The 26,712-nt window shown below is 37.0% G+C and overlaps 1 protein-coding gene across 2 annotated transcripts in view; it reads left to right on the top strand.

The window, feature by feature from the left end:
• Positions 1 to 26,712, top strand: part of LOC110442266 (brother of CDO-like) — a 192,213-nt gene that overhangs the window by 25,328 nt on the left and 140,173 nt on the right. Inside the window, exon 1 of one of the 2 annotated variants that reach the window (XM_021485780.1) lies at positions 16,937 to 17,024. The exons of the other annotated variant lie outside the window; for it this stretch is intronic. The gene's annotated coding sequence lies outside the window, so the exon portion shown is untranslated. Of the gene's footprint in view, positions 1 to 16,936; positions 17,025 to 26,712 lie in introns of those variants that run through there. 2 annotated transcript variants of the gene reach the window in all.

Below are 26,712 nucleotides of genomic sequence, written 5' to 3' on the forward strand. Positions count from 1 at the left end.
TAGAGATCACCTGTCATAGAGATCACATGTCTTAGAGATCACCTGTCTTATAGATCACCTGTCATAGAGATCACCTGTCATAGAGATCACCTGTCATATAGATCACTTGTCATAGAGATCACCTGTCATAGAGATCACATGTCTTAGAGATCACCCGTCTTATAGATCACCTGTCATAGAGATCACATGTCTTATAGATCACCTGTTAAAGAGATCACATGTCTTAGAGATCACCTGTCATAGAGATCACCTGTCATAGAGATCACATGTCATAGAGATCACCTGTCATAGAGATAACATGTCATAGAGATCACCTGTCATAGAGATCACCTGTCATAGAGATCACATGTCTTAGGGATCACCTGTCATAGAGATTACATGTCTTACAGATTACCTGTCTTAAGAGATCATGTCTTATGAAATCACATCTGAATCATTCACCTAAAATATCATCTGTCTTAAAGATCATGTCTTATGAAATTGTGTCTTAATATTTCACTTGAAATCATCTGTCTTAAGAGATCATCTGCCTCAAAGATAATCTTTCTGAATAAATATTTTTTCTTAAGCGATGAAATGAGATAACGTGTCTTTTGCTACCCCCTGTCATCAAATGGATCACCTGTCTTTTGTGACCACCTGTCTTCTGTGATCACCTGTCTTATGTGATCTTCTGTGATCGTCTTTGATCACCTGTCTTTTGTGATCACCTGTCTTATGTGATCTTCTGTGATCTTCCGTGATCATCTTTGATCACCTGTCTTATGTGATCATTTGTCTTCTGTGATTGCCTTTGGTCACCTTTCTTCTGTGATCACCTGTCTTCTGTGATATTCTGTGTTGTGTGATCACCTGTCTTGTGTGGTAACCTGTGTTAACTAGCTGTTAGAGCTGTCTGCCATCAGATGTCATATCTCCTCAGAGATCACATATCATAAAACTTCTCTTGTCTTGGAATAATACATTTTAGATATCTTTTAATAACATGTTAGATCATCTGTAATTATAGATAAGCTGTCCTGAGAGATAGTGGTATATACTAAGTAAATCTATGATGGAATGGTGTCAGTTAGATTTCTGTTCTTGATCAGTCACAGTGGTCCTGCCAGCAAGACAAGTTAACTTATTTAAGGTAATCCCTCATTTCCTGATGGTTTAGATATTTACTTGTGTAGGCAATTTTACAAAAGTGTGGAAAAGTAATTTTCATGCTAAGCAGGATTCTAAACAAGTACTGCCTGTCCAGGTGTGACTGTGGACCAGGTGTGGATTACAGGTAGGTACGGCCAGGTGTGGATTACAGGTCGGTACGGATAGACCAGAAAGGTATAGGCTTACACCTGAGGACTAGAACCACCCTCCTCTACAATGGCGTTCACACCTCGGAATTCACTCCCATTGTATACCTTAACATGTATATGATATGCTTGTAAATATCCTCGCCACAGGTATCTTAGGGTCAGAGGTCGTGTCGCTAGGTCGGAGGTCATGTCACAGAGGTCATCTATCTACCTGTCTGTCATGAATGGTACAAGTTTATAGCCGGCTATCTCCAGTCACAAAAGCCCTCAAAGCTGTGTTACTTACATGGTTTAGGTAACAGGCTAGCATTTTAATGTCAAACTCAATGATACTCAAAGCCTCAGTGTTCTACCTTATAGTGGCCGAATCACAGCGGCCCGACACACAAAACCTGACTTTTATAGCCCCACAAACCACCTATCTGTCTAGTTCATCTCTATACTCTGTTTCAGAAAGTATGACCCAGATTTTCCCTCTTCACACCTTTCCTCTGCCCTTGTGCTTTTATCCTTTCATGTTTTATCTGAGAATTATAAAATTCTGCACCTAATGATAAAGATTTCTGACATTTATAAGACAGTAGGTAAGTTTTTCCACATAAAATTATTTGAATATTTCCTAACCTGTCGGGAGAGTAGTGGGTCTACAAAGTATTTCTTACACTTCATATTACTCCTCAAAACTTATTATCTTGACATTTATTGGCCACAAAATGACGGTCATGTGTATAGCGCTATAGTCTGTTTCACAATTCTTCATGGGGTTTCTCTGGCTGTGTTTTACGAGTATTTATATAGGTATTTTTGTGGCCTCTATAAATTTAATTACCAGTTTTACTTCTATTGCCTGCAGATAGTTTCTTTATGGCAGCAACAGAGGATACGAACAGAAAAATCTCATAATTATCTTTTTACTATAAAAGTCTGTTTGTGTAGGATTTTATGACTCCTCACAATGAGGGCCTAACCCCTTCACATCTTTGTCTACATAGATTGTTTTAAAAAAAACCACTCTTAAGCCAAGGAAGAAAGTCGTTAATTTATCAAATTACGAATCCAGGGGAGATGACTCTCCATCCTAGAAAAGTATTACCAGTATCTTCTGTTTCAAATTTCTAAACGACACCCTAGATTCAACAATATTTTGATTTTATGAATTAAAAAAAAATCATCAGGATATATTTTTGTGTTTAACATGTTTTCTCATTTAGGAAATAAAAGTTTGTAAATGAATTGCTCATTAATGAATTGTATGTAGATGTGTGCTTCATTAAAGATATGTTCTCGGTGCAGAACAAGATATATATAGCTAGTGCAAAACCTTGTCCATGCTGGAGTACATAGCTTAGTGTGGATGATTTACATAATGGACGTTAACAGTGTTTTATTACTGGTCTAACACTTTACTGGTGGGAATTATGATACTCCTGTTTCTCTCCTCAGGGAGACATCAAATATTTCTGTATTTTTATTGAAAGTAGCATTTTATATATATTGTGGAGGGGGTGAACAGTTGTAGGGCTGGGGAGGGGGAGTGTACAAGAGAGGGAGAAGTGGGGAGGTACCGGGGTTAACGACCAAGGGTTAATATTTCTACAATTTCATTTCCATCTGTTTTCACTGTCTCCAGTATGAATCATAACCTTTTATAAAAAACACATCATGCGTAAAACATGAGAAAGAAATTCCGCAAAATTAGGCAATAACAATCTCAAAGAGAAATATTTAACAAGGTCTAACTCTGGGTGATGGGCACAAAAATTATGAAAAATTATCTCATCAACCCTATGGACAAGATGATCTGAGTAGATACAGAGCTTGTTCAATTTGGCAAGGAGCAAGAGGTCAGAAGATTCTGATTTGGGTTAAATACTGCAGACCCCTTTGGCACGCTTTTGCGCATTTACAGTAGCACAGATTAAAGGAAAGAGAAATCTCTGGCTATCAGTAGATGAGATCATGCGAAGTTCCTCCTCTCTGGTGAAGGGTAGTGTCGGGCTAAAAGGGTAATATCACTCACCAACACTGCCAAAAACTGGAAATTAGTGGAGGCAGCAATTGCCCCTTTATAGGATCTATTATTGCATGCTGTTTTAATACTTAGAAAGCTGCTGTCTAAAGAAAAAAAGAATTTGATAGAAATGATCTATTTAGATTTTTGTTTTCTTTTGGGGTCTATAAATAGAATTAAGATTTTGATATTCTAGTAATAATCGCCACCTCCTCTATTATTGCATACCGTTTTAATGCTTAGCTATTTAGAGTTCTGCTGTCTACACAAAACAAAAATGACAGAAATGATCTACTTAAAAAAAGCTGCTTTTTTAAAAGTCTATAAACAGAACGAAGATTTTGATTTTCTAGTAATAATCGCCACCTCCACTCCCCTCATGACAACTGTTACTTTTTATCTTTGGCCTCTAGGAGTAGTTTAGGTTAATTGTAATGGTGTCCACCATTGAGGGGGCCTCTCAAGTGTAATTCTAGAGCCCTATCTCTCTGAAATGTCAATACTTGGACAAAGAAGTAGGACAACCCTTGCCGTTACATTGTCTTTAAAACAGGCTTAACTATACTAAGTTACATTGTCTTTAAAACAGGCTTATTTTCCCAAAAGGAAGAAAATTTTAGGGATATTTTCCCCAATTTTAATACAAATATTGCTACATTTCCTAATTCAGGTAGAAACATGCTGTTGTAATATAAAGGTAGAAAAAACACTGTTAGTTTATCACTACTGGGACAATTTATATGTACGGCACTTTGCCTACAGATAAACAAACCCTTGCCGTTACATTGTCTTTAAAACAGGCGTAACTATACTAAGTTACATTGTCTTTAAAACAGGCTTCACTGATTCTAAAACTAACAGGTTTAACCCCTTGATCTGTATACATTGGCAGGATTGTGAATTATAGAAAATGTTGAATCTGTCGCCTAAAACACAGGCTGCTTGATGGGACAACTGGGTTAGTAATGACTTGATTGTTAGGGCTCTTTTAGATCTGTATGTGTCTGTGGTATGAAACAACTGTGAGTTATTCTCTCTTTGTCTCCCCTCCATAAGGACTCCAGTCTTTCCCAAAATTACTTCCCAATATGCTCATACTTATTTGTGCAGCTGGGAAGACTCAAGAAATCATTGTAAGTGTTTTATTCTAAGACAAAACAATAAGAGTCGAGTGATTTTTTTGGCATTGTTTTACAGCCAAAACTTGCTGATTCCTCTAACAAAAAAAGTGCTTTATTTTCCCAAAAGGAAGAAAATTTTAGGGATATTTTCCCCAATTTTAATACAAAGATTGCTACATTTCCTAATTCAGGTAGACACATGCTGTTGTAATATAAAGGTAGAAAAAACACTGTTAGTTTATCACTACCGGGACAATTTGAATGTTGGACCTTTTGTCTACAGATCAACCCACTGTTAGTATATCACTACTGTTACAATTTGAATGTCGGGCCTTTTGTCTCCAGATCAACACACTGTTAGTTCATCACTACTGGGACAATTTGTATGTAGTGCCTTTTGTCTACAGATCAACACTCTGTTAGTATATCACTACTGGGTCAATTTGAATGTCGGACCTTTCGTCTACATATCAACACACTGTTAGTATATCACTGCTGGGACAATTTGGATGTTGGACCTTTTGTCTACAGATCAGCACACTGTTAGTATATCACTAATGGGACAATTTGTATGTAGGGCTTTTTGTCTACAGGTCAACACACTGTTAGATTATCACTTCTGGGACAATTTGAATAGCGGACCTTTTGTCTACAGATCAACCCACTGTTAGTATATCACTACTGGGACAAGTTGAATGTCGGACCTTTTGTCTACGGATCAACACACTGTTAGTATACCACTACTGGGACAATTTGAATATCGGACCTTTTGTCTACAGATCACCACACTGTTAGTATATCACTAGTGGGACAATTTGTATGTAGGGCCTTTGTCTACAGGTCAACACACTGCTAGTATATCACTACTGGGACAATCTGAATGTCGGACCTTTTGTCTACGGATCAACACACTGTTAGTATACCACTACTGGGACAATTTGAATGTGGGGCCTTTTGTCTACAGGTCAACATACTGTTAGTATATCACTACTGTTACAATTTGAATGTCGGGCCTTTTGTCTACAGGTCAACACACTGCTAGTATATCACTACTGGGACAATTTATATGTACGGCACTTTGCCTACAGATAAACAAACCCTTGCCGTTACATTGTCTTTAAAACAGGCTTCACTGATTCTAAAACTAACAGGTTTAACCCCTTGATCTGTATACATTGGCAGGATTGTGAATTATAGAAAATGTTGAATCTGTCGCCTAAAACACAGGCTGATTGATGGGACAACTGTGTTAGTAGTGACTTGATTGTTAGGGCTCTTTTAGATCTGTATGTGTCTGTGGTATGAAACAACTGTGAGTTATTCTCTCTTTGTCTCCCCTCCATAAGGACTCCAGTCTTTCCCAAAATTACTTCCCAATATGCTCATACTTATTTGTGCAGCTGGGAAGACTCAAGAAATCATTGTAAGTGTTTTATTCTAAGACAAAACAATAAGAGTCGAGTGATTTTTTTGGCATTGTTTTACAGCCAAAACTTGCTGATTCCTCTAACAAAAAAAGTGCTTTATTTTCCCAAAAGGAAGAAAATTTTAGGGATATTTTCCCCAATTTTAATACAAAGATTGCTACATTTCCTAATTCAGGTAGAAACATGCTGTTGTAAGATAAAGGTAGAAAAAACACTGTTAGTTTATCACTACCGGGACAATTTGAATGTTGGACCTTTTGTCTACAGATCACCACACTGTTAGTATATCACTAGTGGGACAATTTGTATGTAGGGACTTTTGTCTTCAGACCAACACACTGTTAGTTTATCAATACTGGGACAATTTGTATGTAGCGCCCTTTGTCTACAGATCAACAAACCCTTGCCGTTACATTGTCTTTAAAACAGGCGTAACTATACTAAGTTACATTGTCTTTAAAACAGGCGTAACTATACTAAGTTACATTGTCTTTAAAACAGGCGTAACTATACTAAGTTACATTGTCTTTAAAACAGGCTTCACTGATTCTAAAACTAACAGGTTTAACCCCTTGATCTGTATACATTGGCAGGATTGTGAATTATAGAAAATGTTGAATCTGTCGCCTAAAACACAGGCTGCTTGATGGGACAACTGGGTTAGTAATGACTTGATTGTTAGGGCTCTTTTAGATCTGTATGTGTCTGTGGTATGAAACAACTGTGAGTTATTCTCTCTTTGTCTCCCCTCCATAAGGACTCCAGTCTTTCCCAAAATTACTTCCCAATATGCTCATACTTATTTGTGCAGCTGGGAAGACTCAAGAAATCATTGTAAGTGTTTTATTCTAAGACAAAACAATAAGAGTCGAGTGATTTTTTTGGCATTGTTTTACAGCCAAAACTTGCTGATTCCTCTAACAAAAAAAGTGCTTTATTTTCCCAAAAGGAAGAAAATTTTAGGGATATTTTCCCCAATTTTAATACAAAGATTGCTACATTTCCTAATTCAGGTAGAAACATGCTGTTGTAAGATAAAGGTAGAAAAAACACTGTTAGTTTATCACTACAGGGACAATTTGAATGTCGGACATTTTGTCTACAGATCAATACACTGTAAGTATATCACTACTGGGACAAGTTGAATGTCGGACCTTTTGTCTACGGATCAACACACTGTTAGTATACCACTACTGGGACAATTTGAATATCGGACCTTTTGTCTACAGATCACCACACTGTTAGTATATCACTAATGGGACAATTTGTATGTAGGGCATTTTGTCTACAGATCAATACACTGTAAGTATATCACTACTGGGACAATCTGAATGTCGGACCTTTTGTCTACGGATCAACACACTGTTAGTATACCACTACTGGGACAATTTGAATTTCGGACCTTTTGTCTACAGATAAGCACACTGTTAGTATATCACTACGCGGACAATTTGTATGTAGGGACTTTTGTCTTCAGACCAACACACTGTTAGTTTATCACTTCTGGGGCAATTTGAATGTCGGACCTTTTCTCTACAGATCAACACACTGTTAGAATATCACTACTGGGACAATTTTTATGTAGGGCCTTTTGTCGACAGATCAACACACTGTTAGTTCATCACTACTGGGACAATTTGTACGTAGGGCCTTTTGTCTACAGATCAACACACTGTTAGTATATCACTACTGGGGCAATTTGAATGTCGGACCTTTTGTCTACAGATCAATACACTGTTAGTTTATCACTACTGGGACAATTTGTATGTAGGGCCTTTTGTCTACACGTCAACACACTGTTAGTATATCACTACTGGGACAATTTGTATCAACTGAATCATGGAAACTTAAAAGTTGAAAGAAATTCAATTTTTTTATGAGAATATCACTCACATATGGTGGTATATATGTGGTGTTCAGTTGATATGTTGGTGATGTCCGCCGTTCTACTATGATTGAGCCTCGTGGTATTGTAGCTTCACAAATATTTATCACATTGTAAAGCATGTTCTTACAAATTCTTTCAAGGATCAGCGTACCACTGTGGAAAATTGTAACTGTGCATTGGAAAGGTTTTTTGGCCCTAACCCTGACTAAAGCTTTGATAAACCATTTTTGAGCAGAAAAACCATACCTTGCTGTGCATTTAAACAAATAATAATGATAATAGTGTTTTCTGTGAAAAAAATACAATTGGCCAGACTAGGATTCAACCTCTTGACCTTAAAAAAAAACATCAAACTGTCAACCCAACCTAATAAACTACCTTCTCAACTGATGTGTTCTGGCCCAGTCAGACATGTAGAGAACAGAATTAAGGGGAGATTACTCTATGTGCAAAAAACTGCAGTGGAATTCTCTAGTGTTTTGCTTGTAGTGGGTCAGGGATCCTTAACTTAAAATTTAGATGGAGGCTTGGAAGGGTGAATGGCTGGGCGGGGATGAGATGGGAGGACGCTAGATCAATAAAGGAAGACTTGAAAGGGTTGAAGGCACATGGAACTGAAGAAATATCCAAGTTTCTCTCTTCGCTTCAGGTGTAGAGAGGGGAGGAAGTACGGGCATAGGGTAATCAGAAAGAGATAGGGGAGGTTAGATGAAGCTTTTTTTGTCCTCCACTTTGACACAAGCTATTTTCCTTAATGAAGTAGCTATTGTAACTCCGTACATCAGACACTACACGGTAAGCTGTAACATTTTTTTCGCTCCACCTGAAGTCACTGAAGTCACCCCCTCGCCTAACCCAACATCGTCATATTCTTCGCAGTCTGGCTATTTGAAATAAATAATTGGTTTGGTTGGTTCATTTGCCCATAAATTATTACCTTTACAGGTAAATGTATATAGTGTATAATGTTTTTTCACTTGAATATTTTTTTTTTATCTTATTGTAGGGCAACAATAAAAAAAGGACAAAATTTTGAGTTGTGCAGCATATTAAAACCTAGATAATGAAATGTCTATGATGCCCTGCAGGGTAACGGGGTATTATTGTTGATCCAGGGGATGATCTATAGCTTGGGTGTATGAAGTTTGACGTTGCCATGAGCCGTCATAACTGTGCCATACCTCCATACTTAATAATATATAAAAGTAAGCCCGGCGCTCCATCAGGACCAGACTGTTTTGCAAATATGAAACCTGGTCGCTGGGAACTTGGCCTTGATGCCGAGGACCAACTGAGGCGCTAATTTTTTACTCATTTTCTTTCGACATTGCAACTTTATTCTAACTAGATGCGTTGATTTTACTGAAATTTGTAAGGAATTTATGTCCTTTTCAATGGTTGTTTTATAACCTGTATGTGTGGTCTGGAGAGTAAAAAACTTAATTGTAAAATCCAACACACTGGCATACTCACATACTCCTGGCACTGTGCTAAAGTACGTTATATAATTACTGAGATAAGTTTGGTAAGCGAGGAAATTTGCTGAAAATCTGATATTTCTAGGGGAGTAGTTAAGCCCGATATACCACTCAATCTTGTTGAGCTATTTTTATTCTCTGCCGAATCCAACAAATATTTTTCATTATTTTTTATTGGTTGAACATACATTTATTTCATCATCGTGATCAGCAATATGTTTTTAAAAATAATGTGGATATTTAGGACGGTAATTGCTTTCACTTTTGAGATCAATTTTAATTTGAACATCAAATCTGTGGGCATGTGTTAGACTCTATAGTATCATACAGACCTCTATAATTCAAAATATACCAGGCTTTAGATTTTTTCTGATTTCTGTACCATTACCAATTTACAATTTAAGGAGACAAAAATGCAGCAGATGTAACTGATTAGAAGAAAATTTACTGTGTCATTTTAATGATAGCAAAATATTCCATCTGCACATATCTTATTGATCATATTAAGCATTATAGGAATTTGTAATTGCCTGAACAAATTTCAAGTAAATAAACTTAAAAAATATGTAATTACTTTGAATCAATAATCCAAAAGGGATGATGGTCAATCTTGCCTCTTGTTTCGGTGTCTCCTCAGTTACTGATGTTGTCTTTCCTCTTGTTTTGGTGTATCCTCAGTGTATGATGTTGTCTTTCCTCTTGTTTCGGTGTATCCTCAGTTACTGATGTTGTCTTTCCTCTTGTTTCAGTGTATCCTCAGTGTATGATGTTGTCTTTTCTCTTGTTTCGGTGTATCCTCAGTGTCTGATGTTGTCTTTCCTCTTGTTTTGGTGTCTCCACAGTGTCTGATGTTGTCTTTCCACTTGTTTCGGTGTCTCCTCAGTTACTGATGTTGTCTTTCCTTTTGTTTCGGTGTATCCTCAGTGTCTGATGTTGTCTTTCCTTTTGTTTTGGTGTCTCCACAGTGTCTGATGTTGTCTTTCCACTTGTTTTGGTGTATCCTCAGTTACTGATGTTGTCTTTCCTCTTGTTTCGGTGTATCCTCAGTGTCTGATGTTGTCTTTCCTTTTGTTTCGGTGTATCCTCAGTGTCTGATGTTGTCTTTCCTTTTGTTTTGGTGTCTCCACAGTGTCTGATGTTGTCTTTCCACTTGTTTTGGTGTATCCTCAGTTACTGATGTTGTCTTTCCTCTTGTTTCGGTGTATCCTCATTGTCTGATGTTATCTTTTCTTTTGTTTCGGTGTCTCCTCAGTTACTGATGTTGTCTTTCCTCTTGTTTCGGTGTTTCCTCAGTTACTGATGTTGTCCTTCCTTTTGTTTCGGTGTATCCTCAGTTACTGATGTTGTCTTTCCTCTTGTTTCGGTGTCTCCACAGTGTCTGATGTTGTCTTTGTGTTGGTGCTTTGGTGTTTCCTAATTTCCTAATGTTGTTTTTCCTTTTGTTTTGGAATTTTGTGGATTCCTGAAGTTTTCATGTTTTTGGATCTCTATTAGAGGGTTGTCTAAGACTATATCTATATGAGATTTTTCTGTAAATATATTGACAGTTATCCCATCTACCACAGTAGCACATTTTGAGTTTGTTTTGATGGTACTGGTTTGAAGGTTATATATTATGCAGTATAACACTGCACCATGCTAAGATTTTGATATATGAAAATTAATGTTTAGTAAAAATAAAACAGGAATAAAAATATGATAGAGGCAGCTGGCACCTGGATGTCCCGTTGACATCAACTATCTATCTCGCCAATTATTTATCCAATAACAACCAAGAGTCGAACCAGGGACCTTTAAACCCCGACCCTCGCCTGTCGGGGAGATACTCTCGAATTTCCATACAGACACGAGCTGGGTACTTGAAACACTCCATCTGACATGGGTCTTAATGTATTCCGTGATGCTCCACAAAATCAGATTGTTATAGAAATCATTTTTAGGGTGTTTCTTGAAACCTGATTTGAGATTTTTGGAACTGTATTCATTGGTATCAATTTCATCTAAAAGACTGAAGCTGGTGGGGCTTAGGCTGCGGCCTTATCACGTTATCTCACTCTGTAGTAAGTAGACAGAGCAGACTCAGAGGTGATTTTCATAATTTGATATTTCTCAGAGATCTTTCATTTAGAGTTTGCAAACTTAAACTAAAAAATTTAAAATGTGAAATCTTTTTTTTTTTTTAAAGGAATTTCTTTTCAACTGTAAGATTGATCTGAAATCAAATTGGTTAAATTTTATTTTAATTAATTTATAATTTTTGAGAATGTTTTTGATGGAATGTTTAGTGTGAGGGACGTGAAGCTGACAACGCTTTAGGTGTGATGTTCTGGTTATTAGGCTGTATACTACCATGCCAAATTCCAGTTCCTGTTTGCCTCTGTGTGCTCAGTAATGTCTGGGCCATAAAACTCGAGGAAAACCTAACAAATGTTTAAACAAGAGATTTCTGGGTCAAGAAATTTCTTGAAACAATTTTCAAGTTATACATCAGGAAATACAAAATGTCATAACAATAATAATACTATTTAATATTAAAGGTACACAACAAAACAGGTTCGTATAATTAGGTAATTAACAGAGTTCTATAATTAGGTAATTAACAGAGTTCTATAATTTAAGTATTTTGCTTTACCCTGGGATAGATAGCCCATTAAAACCAAAGAAAGCTTATTTCCAATGGGGTCGGTCCTCTATTTCGTTTAATTTGGTAAGTATCATATTTTCAACATTCTGAAGATTTCTGTTAAAGATTTAAAATCTTCAACTGCTTGTGAAAAAGAAAATATTCAGATTTCAAGAATGTAATCCTTGTCATATTAGTAAGGAAAATTTGAAAAAAAATATTTTTCAACTTTTTTCTCAACTTAAGATGTGAATGTATGTTAAACATTCAGCGTTAGTTATGATTATTAATATTTTGGAAAATATATAACATTTACATAATGTGTCAACCCTTAACTAATCATCATGCAGGCTCACCTGGGCCCAGGTGTTACCGTTAATTAAGTTACTTAAGACCAAGTGTTACATGTTATCAAGTTGACAAATCTTTCTATAACATCTTAACTCTGTGACCGTCACATGTTGTTTTTTGATAAATCTTTATCTACACTTAACCCTTTCACCACTGCAGACCATAATGGACTATCCATATCAATGCATGGTGGAGTCTACTTAAGTAACATAGGGGTGAAAGGGTTAATGTGAAGTGTCAGAAACTTGTTAAATTGTTGGAAACAAAGTTTTTATCCAGATTCTAAAATATCCCATATTCTCTCAAAATTATGGTCATTCCGATTTGAGCACGACTGGGCAGGTGTCAAAAGCCCAGAATTATGTAAAATTCTCAAGATTTTTTTCCAAATTTTAACTGTTTGATAAAAAAATCCTAAAATTTTTACGATATATGCAGGTACATGTTTATGAAATAACTTCAGTGTAGTTCCAACCAGAACTCGACAACATAAAAATTCCAACTTAAATTTTAGGTTGTATCATTATTCTAGGCCTCAATCTCTGAAGTCATTGAGAATTTCGTGCACGATCTTTAATGTCAGCGTTTACAAGATTGTACCGGATTAACCTCTAAAATCTCATTCAACCAAACGTTTGTTGTTACTCATTACTTATAGCTGAGTGACGATGAAGGGCTTACAGAAATTTCTCTCCTTGTACCTGTGATACAAAATGTATCCTATTTAAGAGTGTTGTCAGTCACAAGTATGGGTCAAAATGGCTACCCCAGTCCAGGGTTTTTACACTCGAAGAGAGACTTTAATTATTCGTAGCAATATTGACCAATGAGGCGTAAAGACATCCTGGGGTGTTCACACAATACAGAACAGAGGTCCGATACAGTAATCTTTTTTCTTCCTCCGGAAAATCAAGAGCGTGGAAAATGCTGCAATATTATTCCTGTTGTCCCCATAGGCAGGACTACACCATTAGCGTCCAGAGGAATGTCGTTACCATACTGTAACTCACAATAGGATTTTCTTCTCAGATTTAAGCTCACAGCTTCACAATACCTCTGTCTCATTTTCAGTGTTAAAAATGGCTTAAAGGGTATCCTGAATTCATCTCGTATCCACGAGTACCATTGTCGCTATATGACAGCGTACAGTGGCTGTAGGCCCCTAAATGACCCTTGAGGGTGCTGTAGTTGTCAGTTTTGCATTGAACTTTGCAGATTTTTCGTGAGGCTTCACACCTGTACTTAACGAGAAAAAACCTGTGACAAAAGACGGATTTTCACCTGTATGCAGCGAGAACTGCCAGGGTCTCTGCAGTCAGTTCTCACAACATCCGATTTATTTTCATTTTACGTGACAATACCGCCGACAAGTGTGGAGCGAACTTGTCACGTAAGCTAATCTGTTGTCCCAACACTAGCTAGCCTGACATATAATGTGTGAGGTGTGTTGTAATCAACGATACTTTGACAGACTTCTTCACTCTCATTTCTGGTAGAATTAGAATACAATACACAGGCTTATTATCATTCTTTGATGAAAGAAAAAAAAAAGATTGGCTTCGCTTCAGAAAACTCTGGCTTTGATGAAATCTGAAGGATTTACAGAATATGTTTTCTCCAGAATTATGCATAACAATCATTATGCTAATTGCCTATTTTAATATTTGTAATGAATGAAGAACAAACAAAAGGAGTTAGGGGAAGGGGAGGGAGGGGTTCGTCGAGGTTTGGGGAGGGGTTAGGGGAAAGGGAGGGAGGGGTTGGTCGAGGGTTGGGGAGGAGTTAGGGGAAGGGGAGGGGGGGGTTTGTCGAGGGTTAGGGAGGAGTTAGGGGAAGGGGAGGGAGGGGTTGGTCGAGGGTTGGGGCGGAGTAAGGGGAAAGGGAGGAAGGGGTTGGTCGAGGGTTGGGGAGGGGTTAGGGGAAAGGGAGGGAGGGGGTGGTCGAGGTTTGGGGAGGGGTTAGGGGAAAGGGAGGGAGGGGGTGGTCGAGGTTTGGGGAGGGGTTAGGGGAAAGGGAGGGAGGGGGTGGTCGAGGTTTGGGGAGGGGTTAGGGGAAAGGGAGGGAGGGGGTGGTCGAGGTTTGGGGAGGGGTTAGGGGAAAGGGAGGGAGGGGGTGGTCGAGGTTTGGGGAGGGGTTAGGGGAAAGGGAGGGAGGGGTTGGTCGAGGGTTAGGGAGGAGTTAGGGGAAGGGCAGGGAGGGGTTGGTCGAGGGTTGGGGAGGAGTAAGGGGAAGGGGAGGGAGGGGTTCGTCGAGGGTTGGGGCGGAGTAAGGGGAAAGGGAGGAAGGGGTTGGTCGAGGTTTGGGGAGGGGTTAGGGGAAAGGCAGGGAGGGGTTGGGGGATTTCTCATTCAGCATGGGATTATACCCGGAGAAATCCAGCAGCTTTCTGCCATATCCTGGCATGTTGTTATATTATTGACATGTGTTTATAACATAGGCTTCAAAGTGATAAATGGTGAAAAAGTTATCGATGGCAACAAAACGCTGGAAAACGAGGATATAGCCTACAGAAAGGTAGCGGCTAACCTGTTTTAAATTTCCCATTTTACTTAAAAACCAATCGAAGCTAGAAACGACGGTATGGAAATAAGAGATAAAATAAATTGGATTACTAGTGTTGCATCTACAAGTTAAAAAGAAAATTGCACATTTCTGGAAATTTTATTTATAAGGATATATTTTAAAATGTATTACAACTCTTTTATTGCTTTTGGAAATAATGATTTCAGAGTATGTTCTAAAGATTTCTAAGTTGTGTTTCCTCGTATATATAGTACATCATGGTTCTTTTGATATTCAAACATGGTGGCATGTTCCATTTCAAGCCAGAAGGGTTTTCATTCAAGGATTTTCTGTTAAATGGAACGGTCCATTTATGTATATTTCATTTGGTGTCATTTTAATCCAAGAAGTTTTTTAATTATGAAAGGGAGGATATTTGCAATGTTTCAAGGGGATCACATTATATTCTAGAAAGGCATCTGTTAGAAGCTTTTGCTCCAAGTTCAGAGACCCTACAGAAAAATGTACAACTTCAGATATTTGTAAAATGTATGAGTATTTTCTGATAACCTAAGATACTTGTAAAATGTATGAGTATTTTCTGATAACCTAAGATATATGTAAAATGTATGAGTTTTTTCTGATAACTTCAGATATTTGTAAAATGTACAAGTACTTTCTGATAACCTAAGATATTTGTAAAATGTATGAGTATTTTCTGATAACCTAAGATATTTGTAAAATGTATGAGTATTTTCTGATAACTCCTAAAGTCTTGTTTTGGTTGGGAGGGTGATCTGTTAGTTTCTGTTTTTGGTCAGGAGGAGGTTCCCCTTGTTCTACACGGATGAGTGATTCCTGACACCAGGTTAACGCTGCTACGTACAACACAACACGGGTAGCTTGTACTTACATGTGTAGCTGTACTCTTCCTTCTCTGACAAGAACATGTATTTAAACAGGTAGCTATTTATGAGGATTTCTGACATCCCAAAACTATTAAACATTAAATCATTGCTGAGATCAAGGCTGACAATAACCTGTCCTTTTCTCCTTCGTAATTAGTGATATCCGGTTCCTATAAATATATTTTTGAATTATAAAATGTTTGTTTACAATTGAATCACGTGTCCTTAATTCCCTTCTGCGATGTTGTATGGTGTCAGGACTAAAACATTCTGTCCTATTTGTTTAGGTTTTAATTGCCGTTATTCCCCCAGCATCTTACAGAGTCGGTGTTGTTAAACAGGTACTGCCGAAAATAACAGTAAGGAGAAATAAATATTAAAACTTTAACAGATCGAGTCTTTGTGTCATTGGGCACTTATATTGTCTGACTAGTGTAGTAATTCAAAGTAAAATGTTTCTCAAATTATATGTAATATCCACCATATGTGAATTTGCCCAATTTCAAAAGCAAGTTGCGTAATTATAAATGCACAGGGGTTAAAAGTATGGTTAAAATTATTGAATTACTGGCGTTCTGATGTCGTATACACTGTCTGTCAGACGTATAGGACCGCAGACTTTTATTTCCTATATAATTACATTCTATATACTACCCCTAACACTCAATGGAGTTCTAAATACATTTTAAGCAATTTCGTCTTTTATTAAAACAGATAAAAATTAAAAAGGATTACTGCAAAAAAAAATATATTTTAAAGAAAAGACCCTGGAAAATATTCTGTTCTTTATTAAATGTTCATGTCCAAAGCTATTACTCATTATTGGTAGAAAATTCAAGTAAAATTAGAAAGACATTGTCACTTCAAATTGACTCAGATTGCAACTGGATTCATATGACTGATTTGACAAATTGAATATTGGACCTTGAAATTAAGTTGTCTTCCTATTGAACTGAACAAATGTACCCTGGTGTTTCTTGTTAGCAATCAAAGTACTATAGTCAAGATAATTAGAAGGCAAATTACGCTGGGTCATCACAGGTCAGCGTCGCTCCTGATTGGGGGAGGGGTACAGCTAACAACCTCATTGCAGTGACGAAATGTTACCTGGAAAAACGCGCACAGGTGTGAATGTTAAGAATTTAAAGTACAACACCAATTATGTTTTTCGTCATAAAAATAAAAAAAACATTGAAAGAAATCGAAAAAAATGATAATTTGTATAAGATTTTAATTCAGTAAAGAAGCATTTTCTTGACAAAGACTATCTTACAAACATTTGAATGATCTAGATCAGAGTTTTTGGGTACACCTCGTCATAACATGAATACAGGTGTCGGAGGAATGTTGTGAATTCATTAGTAATGGACATGTACGAGAGCTCATTAAGTTAGGTGGACTCGGACATATCCAGGTGAGAAATGAGAATGTACCTGTTTAATGTCCGCAGACTAACGAGGGAATGTTACCTACTAAGGTAATTTGTTTTGTCTCCTGGCATCCAATGACAGGAGAGGCAATTTTTGTCGGTCAAAATGCTTCATTTGGCAAAATGAATGTAGTCTAGAGCGACACAGATTCATGATTTGTGCAACCTCGTAGTTTACACTACAAACATGTCTCTGTCAGCTGTTAGTGCAGGGGCACTCGGTTATTGATGCACCTAACAGCAAACTAAGCGCTCTTAATCTTCAGATTCTTGCTTTTTGCACAAATAGGTTAAAATATGGTTTAGGTGTTAGCTTAATCCTTTAATTGAGACAGATGTATAGAGAGAGAATCTTACATCTTTTACCAGAAGTTTGATTTCAGGGTATGCCTTCATCTGGTACAGTCCTCCCCTGGAACATGGTGTCTCATTAGTCAGTTATCTCATTCACCCGTATATATATAAACTGGACTTGCCCAGTCTTTGATTTGGTAAGGTTCAAATGTGACTTTAGGGGTGAATGGGTTATTTAGTAGAGTTTCAATTGTTCATTGCTGTCTCCTAATTAAGTCAATGGTTTGTGGAGTATGTCTGTTTGGCCAGTGGTTTGTGGAGTATGTCTGTTCGGCCAACGGTTTGTGGAGTATGTCTTGTTCGGCCAATGGTTTAAGTGGAGTATGTCTTTTTTGCCAATGGTTTTTGGAGTATGTCTGTTTGTCCAGTGGTTTGTGGAGTATGCCTGTTCAGCCATTGGTTTGTGGAGTATGGCTTGTTCGGCCAATGGATTAAGTGGAGTATGTCTTGTTCGGCCAATGGTTTGTGGAGTATGTCTTGTTCGGCCAGTGGTTTGTGTAGTATGTCTTGTTCGGCCAATGGTTTAAGTGGAGTATGTCTGTTTGGCCAATGGTTTGTGGAGTATGTCTTGTTCGGCCAATGGTTTAAGTGGAGTATGTCTTGTTTGGCCAATGGTTTGTGGAGTATGTCTTGTTCGGCCAGTAGTTTAAGTGGAGTATGTCTTGTTCGGCCAATGGTTTGTGGGGTGTGTCTTGTTTGGCCAATTGTTTGTGGAGTATGTTTTGTTCGGCCAATGGATTAAGTGGAGTATGTCGTGTTTGGCCAATGGTTTAAGGGGAGTATGTTTTTTTGGGCCAATGTTTTGTGGAGTATGTCTGTTTTGCCAATGGTTTGTGGAGTATTTCTTGTTCGGCCAATGGATTGTGGCGTATGTCTTGTTCGGCTAATGGTTTAAGTGGAGTATGGCTTGTTCGGCCAATGGGTTAAGTGGAGGATGTCTTGGTCGGCCAATGGTTTATGTGGAGTATGTCTTGGTCGGCCAATGGTTTAAATGGAGTATGTCTGTTTTGCCAATGGTTTGTGGCGTATGTCTTTTTTGGCCCGGAGGTTAAGTGGAGGATGTCTTGGTCGGCCAATGGTTTAATTGGAGTATGTCTTGTTCTGCCAGTAGTTTAAGTGGGGTATGTCTTTTTTTGGCCATGGGTTTTGGGGGATGCCTTGTTCGGCCAATGGTTTGTGGGGTATGGTTTAATGGTTCAGTGTTATACAGTTGAATGGTTCAGTGTTATACAGCAGGAGATGTGACAACAAGCTATTACTACGATTATTCACTGTTATGTAACACCAAACACAATTATACAATGTTTTACTAAAGTAGTATATCATCAATATAATTACAGCAGACAAACCAACAGTCGTGTTGATTAGCTGATAATGTAGCGCACAAATAGGGCCGAGATAACTTCTAACATCCGTACTGATTGGTTAAATAGCTTCGTAAAATTGTAGTAAATCACATCAACAGTGTTCTTAGTAAAAAAAACAGTGGAAAACTAGTAATTACTTCATCAGGCATTTTGGAAAAGGCTCAAACGAAATAAATATTGTCCTACGTCACTGCAATGTTTGTGCTTAATTAAAATCCAACAGAAGAAAAAACCAAATAGATAAGAGCTCAGCCATCCTCTCCTAGCTCCGCCTTTCCCCCACTTTGCGATACTTTTGCGGGCATTGTTAAGGGAAGATCGTGTCTGGGGATCGACAGTGATGAGGCATGTTACAGGATTTTAGGTTGTTTACAGGCTGTTTTGTTAATGGCATAATGTTAGGGAAATTGTGTTTGAATCTCGACACATCAAGATATATATACACACCAGTAATCTCGAGTATATCTTAGCGAAACGTTTAGTCGAACATGAGTGTGTTTTTTTGTTTACCCATAATATCTCTACTCTTACAGTAGACCAGGAGACATACTCTTTCTGCTCGGTTTGTTTCTATCCACCCTCGTGGACACCTAATTAGAAATCACAGATTAGACTCGGCCCGATAGTTCTATAGTAATAGACATCTACACGCAAGGACTGTATTATATAATGGGTTTTTACCAAGGGCATTACTGTCATTGGAGTTGAATAGGAATGTGAGCTTCTCTAAACAATCGCGGGGTATATCAGTAACTCACGTCTTAAACTCCCCTGTCTCACAGAATGGACGGAGGTTAAGATCTCCTAGTCACTGCCTGATAAATAGACGATTGGAAAATGGTTTACGATCGTAGCGTCACCATCGTGTAAACAATACCCTAATTACCAATGGCAGATATTTTTCAACTTTAGAATTAGGTATCATGCTGATAAAGGCTCCTGACGACTGGATACTTCAGCTAAAAACGTTTCTCCCGATTGTATTGTTTCCTTTCTCTTGTGAACATGCTCATTCATCAGTACAGGGTATACCATGCCTAGAGGTCGAGTCGAGTTTCAATAGTCTATGGTCGGGAAACATTTCAATGAAAGAATGTTTGGGTATTTGTGTAAGACGAAATATTTGGTGACTTCCCGAGTTGTATTTCAGTTTTTGAGACGGGTTTGAATTGTCAACATGAGGAATTGTATGTAATGCATACTGTGGGGATATGATTTACACTATTGAGCCTGACAGACAGACTCCATTTCTAGAGGTGTTCATAAGTCACCATCAAAATAGACTAGATTTAAAAAAAATCAAATGTGAGCTTCGTAAGTGTATTACTGAAAGCAGTGTGTTTGATACATGTAGATATTATTTTACAGATTTATTCACGGGAACTTCCCTATGTGTATTTCCACTGTTAGCTTGTTATTTTACAAATTGTGACAATATATATTGATTATTCTTTTATTTTCTGTGTCATGTCTTTAAGCAATTATCGCTAAGTTACGCTTATATTTGTAAAATGAGTTCAAGATATTTTATTCCAGTAGATTTATACAGTTTTCGCTGCATTGTCTATCCGCCAGCTTCCATTCTTCATTATCAAATGTTTGTTATTGGGAATTGCCATTGTCTCGGGGAAATCTAGGGGTTCTTAGTCATCATTATCATTATTGTAAAAACAAAAATTGTGAAACAAAATGTCTGGATGATGTTTGTTGTATTTGAAAGTTGTCATAGAAACATGATGTGGTCAACGTGTATAAATAGAGTGGATGTGACAATGATGACAGTATGTGACATAGCTGTAATACCAGGATATTATATAACCAATAGATTATGTATAGAGTCTGCAGACAAAAACACTCCCCACACAAAGATATGGGACACAGGAGAAAGAATGAGTAATTTTCTGTTTTTTCTCCCCTCTGGGTTGTATATATCACTGGTGTACATTGTCGTAAAGTTGGCAAAGTAAGGATGTAGCATGCTTGTAGGAATGTGAGGCATGTAGTCACCGCTGTGTTTGTACTGTTGCCTGTTCACCAGAAAACAATGCTGTAGGACATTCTGTCACACCTACGTTGAAGCTGATCACAGTGGAACATTGTTTATATTGATACAGCATTGGTTATGAGCTCTGAATCACTCCAACATATATCTTAGATTTTTGTGTGCTGAAAGTTACAAAATAAACTAATTTACCAGATTTAATCAAATGATTTTAGGTGTTCATGGGAGACAACTCTGATTTACATGGGAGATAACTCTGTTATACATTTGGGATAACTCTGACAAACATGGGAGTTAGCTGATAAAATTCAGATAAACATGAGATATAACTGCTACACATGGGAGATAACTCTGTTATACATGGGAGATAACTTGAAATTCTGCTGAAGATGGGAGATAACTCTACATTATTAAATTATAACTGGTGACAACTTTTGATGAACACGGGAAATAATTTTATACAGGGGAGATAATCAGAACACATAGAATATAACTCTGGTATTTACAGGAAATAACATGGGTATACACTGAGGTAAAGAGCTGTGTCAGTGAGAAACATAAACTCTAAGGGAACCAGGCCATGTTTACAGAACCTCCATGGTCATTGGTTCAGTCAGCATTAGTTATCCAAATCTTCTCTCAAGTATTATATCTGCTTGAACGAGTCGGAACGGAGCCCAAGACAAATTATTTTCTGTTCAAACACATCCTGTTGTGGGGTGCATATCGGTACGCAACGATAAAACTACAATTTTACAAACATTTGGACACGAGAGGTCATTAACCACCGGAGTTGACTGAACAAATTTGGTGTTCAAATTTTAAATTTTATTCATGGATTTCCTCCTTTCTTTCATTGATACATTTTGTTGGGGTCCCGAAGTTAAAATTTAAATCCTTATACACAGATTTGTTGGCTGTCCCTTTCCATCTTAATAGCCTTCTTTCAGCGTCGCACAATGGAATCAAACAAGATACATGGCCAAATTGTGTTGAATAGTTTTTGACATAAACATTCCCTCAGTCATATGTCAAAAACCGACACCATAAGCAGAGCCGGTTTACCTACTGGAGGTGGAAGAGTTTAGTCTGACAGACGACATGTCAATGTATCTATATTAATGATATAATTTGTTTTCCATTATTGTTGACTTGTTTTGGCTAAGTTGGTTTTAAATATAAATATATTTTCGGGGCAACTGGACAATTTATACAGGCTAACAGTAGCCCTATATGCACTACCCCACGCATGTAAGGGGCGTCCAGTATCTAATCCATCCAATGAACTTACAATATAAATGAAAAGGTTATGTTCAGGTTGTTTCCTGAAGTGATATTTTGATATTTAAACTGGAAAGCATCATTTATAAAATTTGTAGTTGTAGAGTTTAAAATGAAATAGAAATCTGAATATTTAATTTAGTCAGAAAGCTACGGAGGACCTATTCCGTCTATGTGTATTGCAGAGTTATCTTCTCTTGAGAGCAGGTATTGATTGTTACGTCATTGGTTTGTGTGAGAAAATTACGTCATTTTCTCAAAAATTGATGACGTTATGATCTCACAAACAAATTACGTCACAATCAATACCTGCTTTCAAGAGAAGATAACTCTGCAATACGTAAAGACGGAATACCTCTAACCTTATCATACCGACTAACTTGTTTTCCTTCTGCATAAATGAGAAAGTGATGTCATAGCTCTGTGTAAAATCTGGACGCAGATTCAAGTTAATTGAGATTTTGTAGTTTTTGTCAAAGAAAATATGTCCCTTTTCATTTATCTAGGTAATGTGCTTTTATCTTGATCTGTTAGGTAAGACTGTAAACATTTTTAGTAAAAATGGCATCCTGGGTAAATTCTGTCATTTGTGTTCAGTGGTTGATGAGGTAACATCTACAGATCAGCAATTTATTTTACACAGAAACCTTTCTACTGAAACAAATGACAGCGAGTAGCACTTCTAGGCAGACAAGGTGTATAGTCTGATTATACAGGTTGGCTTTACATATTTCCAGTCAAATACAATTAAAGTCTTACAGATGTATGTTTCTGAGTTATGCTATAACTATGATTAATAGTTTTCTTGATTAAACAGGTGTCAGTTTACACAGGTTATGTTGTGAGGTATGATTTACAATGGTTTCTGGATTATACAGAGTTCTGTTTAGACAGCTTTTGTTGTTATGTTTGATTGTGTCTGGATTATACAGAGTTCTGTTTAGACAGGTCTTGTTGTTATGTTTGATTGTGTCTGGATTATACAGAGTTCTGTTTAGACAGGTCTTGTTGTTATGTTTGATTGTGTCTGGATTATACAGAGTTCTGTTTAGACAGGTCTTGTTGTTATGTTTGATTGTGTCTGGATTATACAGAGTTCTGTTTAGACAGGTCTTGTTGTTATGTTTGATTGTGTCTGGATTATACAGAGTTCTGTTTAGACAACTTTTGTTGTAATGCATGATGTGCACAGATCTCCGGTTCATAAAGGGTTCAGTTTAGACAAGACAATAACACAGTTTGCTTGGTTACACAATTTTCAGATCAGACTAGAAGTTGATATAAATTTACATATGAAATGAATCAGTGTTGTTTTGCAAATCTGATCTTAATTGCAACAAAAAAAAATATTATATATTGTCAAAATGACAGCAGAAATTCAATAATATATACTGAGCCTATTCCTGTCTAAACAAAGGACAGGTACAAAAATACAGGAACTGTTAGCTGTAGAAAGAAACATTTCAAGGTGTGTTAATTTCCAACTGTTTTGAACTCTTTCACAGTTATAGGTATACAGGTGTGCTTCAGGAGCAATGAATGACAGCAAAAAAGTTGTGTTTGAAATGTCAGGTGAGTTTAAAGGATTCTGATTTGAATTTCACATGTCTGTTTCCGAGCGTGAATGTATATGTAAGGTCTTTGGCAATGTGTGACAGGTTTGTTTGGTGCAGTCACTCTAGGTTCTTCTTAATAAAACGTCTACTGACACTTACAGGGCAAGCTTCACCAGGTGAAGGGACGGAACGTCAGTTTCTTTATAGCTCATGAAAGTTAGGGGTGAACATGCAATTTCATATTTTAGAACTTGCCCACAGACAATTGTTGAAGAAAAAAAATACAAGCCCTGACGTTAATTTTATTAGCCCATGGTGTCAGATTGGTAGAACTGTGCCTGAAAGGACACCACAGGAATCCTTCCAAATCACTCAGAAACCGGGGATATGATACTTTTTTTTCTGTGATAATTATTACTGCTTTTTATCAATATATGTGATTATCTCCCTATACTTGTAAATAACATGTTATTGTTATTTTACATATGTTTGTCGCAATAGCTAATGTTCTTTGTTTTACATGTGTGCAACTTTAACTCATTCACCCCTGAAGACCCATTTGAACTCTTTCAATTCAAAGGTTGGAATAGTTGATTATGAAATTTCAGAGGTGAATGAGTTAAATAAAGTTTCTTGTATCTTGTATACTGGGATGAAAGGTCATAGGTCAGAACTAGATCTGAGATAGAGGTCATTCAAAAGATCAACAATATCAGAACTTTATAAATTTGATGGGGGTCATTGGGGTCAGAAGTTACAGCTTAGATAGACATTGTTCAAAAGGTCAAGGTCAACAATAAGGTCAACGTCCCCTAGATTTGGACAGTATTCACAGTGATGTTTATTAGTGAACTGTTTTTGTATAAAATATGTAAAGTTGCAAGTTTGTAATATTTATTTATATATTTTTCAAATATCTGCAATTACTTAAGAAAAGATGACTGGAGGAAAGGCCGAATTTCTATCATGAAAAAAGTGATAACCGTATTAGACACTTACCCCAATGATAAGGACTGTGGGTGGGTATTTGTACTAAGTACAGGTGATGAACATTGTCGGAGTACAGCCCCTAGATGTGTTTCTGGGATTATATCCCGATTATTTCCATATACAATGCACACATTCACCGAGACACACAGACTATTATGGGGACAGCCCAGAAAGTCATAAATAAAACCGAACAGAAAACATTAAAATAGAAAGAAAAATGTCTTCTGCCGAATGATAGTAGAGTTTAAAGAGACGTAATTATTCACAGCTGTGAACAAGAAATGGCAGTCAGAAAGAAAATGAAAAAATGAAAGAAAGAAGAAAAATATGGCCATTACCACATGAAAGATCAGTGTGAATCATACCTGCTAGTACGGTAAATGTCAACATGCTCTCATAAGTTATATATGTGTGTTCTCTCCTAATGGTCCTGGAACCTGGCCCCCTCAGAATGGAATCTGGTGTGGTGATAGTCACAGCTAGACCAAGTCTTTAAATCACTGTAGATTGTGTTTATTTTGGAAGAGAATAAAATAATGAATTTTGTTTAACTTGTTGGTGTCAAATGATATGTGTTATATTATATAGTTGGATATGAAAAAGTTATTTCCTTCAATAAAAACATAAATAAGAAGCAAAAAATTCTTTAAAATGTCATGAGTGATTTCATCTTAAGCAGATAATTTTCATTTTAGTTGTTGACAAAACCTTGTGTTCTATGAAAAAATTCATATTTTCCCAGTTTTGTAAAAAAAATCATAGCGCCACAATATTTTTACCAATCAGAATGGTATAGGAATATAGAAGAATAACTAATAATTTGACTGGTTCGTGTCATTTCACACAACCCTGTGGAAACTTTGTGTCAATGACACAATAGGTACATAAATAAGACTATTTCCATGGTAACACAACTTTTTCCCTGGTTACAAGACTATTTCCATGGTTATAAGACTACTACCTCGGTAAAAAGATTATTTCCATGGTTATAGGATTATTTCCTCGGTAAGTAGACTATTTCCGTGGTAACAAGACTATTTCCACGGTAATAAGACTATTTCCATGGTGATAATATTATTTCCTTGGGAACAAGACTATTTCTTCAGTAATAAGATTATTTCCATGGTAATAATACTATTCTCATTGAAATAAGACTATTTCCATGGTGAAAAGATTATTTCCATGGTGATAATATTATTTCCATGGTAACAAAACTATTTCTTCAGTAATAAGATTATTTCCATGGTAATAAGACTTATCATGGAAATAAGACTATTTCCATGGTAATAAGATTATTTCCTTGGTAACAAGACCATTTCCATGGTAATAAGACTATTATCTTATTTCCATGGTAATAAGACTATTATCATGGAAATAAGACTATTTCCATGGTAATAAGACTATTCTCAAGGTCATAAGACTATTTCCGCAGTAATAAGACTATTCTCAAGGTCATAAGACTATTTTTCGCAGTAATAAGACTATCTCAACATTATATAGGACTATTGGCATTATGTTATAATCATGTGATTATTAATTTGATTCAGTTGTATATTTATAATTACATGATAATTTGACAGCTGAGGACAAAACTAACATGATCACATACAGCAGACTACTGTATTCTCTTTAACCCTTTCGCCACTATAGACCATAATAGATTCATCGTGATCAATGCCTGAAAGAGTCTACTGAAGTTATATAGGGGTGAAAGGGTTAATCAGCATTCAAGATGCTTAAAAATATTGGCTTTGAAGGGGGCCTTTGTTAGGATATCAATATGTGAGTAATGATAGAAAAACTAGTCCTACTTAAACTACTTGTTATCATGGAAGGGCACATCAAACATTCCCGTGTGGCTGGAAGGTTGGAAATAAAACACTTACCACTTCATAGCAAAGTCCAGCCATGATCACCAGACATAAATCTCTGCTTTAAAGTGTAAGTACTATTAATTATTGATTGGGCCTGGTCAGGTCTGGGAGGGTCTATATTGGGCCTGGCCAGGTCTGCAAGGGTCTATATTGGGCCTGGCCAGGTCTGGTGGCCAGGTCTGTGATGGTCTATATTGGGCCTGGTCAGGTCTGGGGGGGGCTATATTGGGCCTGGCCAGGTCTGGGATG

Source organism: Mizuhopecten yessoensis, unplaced genomic scaffold (assembly GCF_002113885.1).
Source record: "Mizuhopecten yessoensis strain PY_sf001 unplaced genomic scaffold, ASM211388v2 scaffold716241, whole genome shotgun sequence".
NCBI classification, from domain to species: Eukaryota; Metazoa; Mollusca; class Bivalvia; order Pectinida; family Pectinidae; genus Mizuhopecten; species Mizuhopecten yessoensis.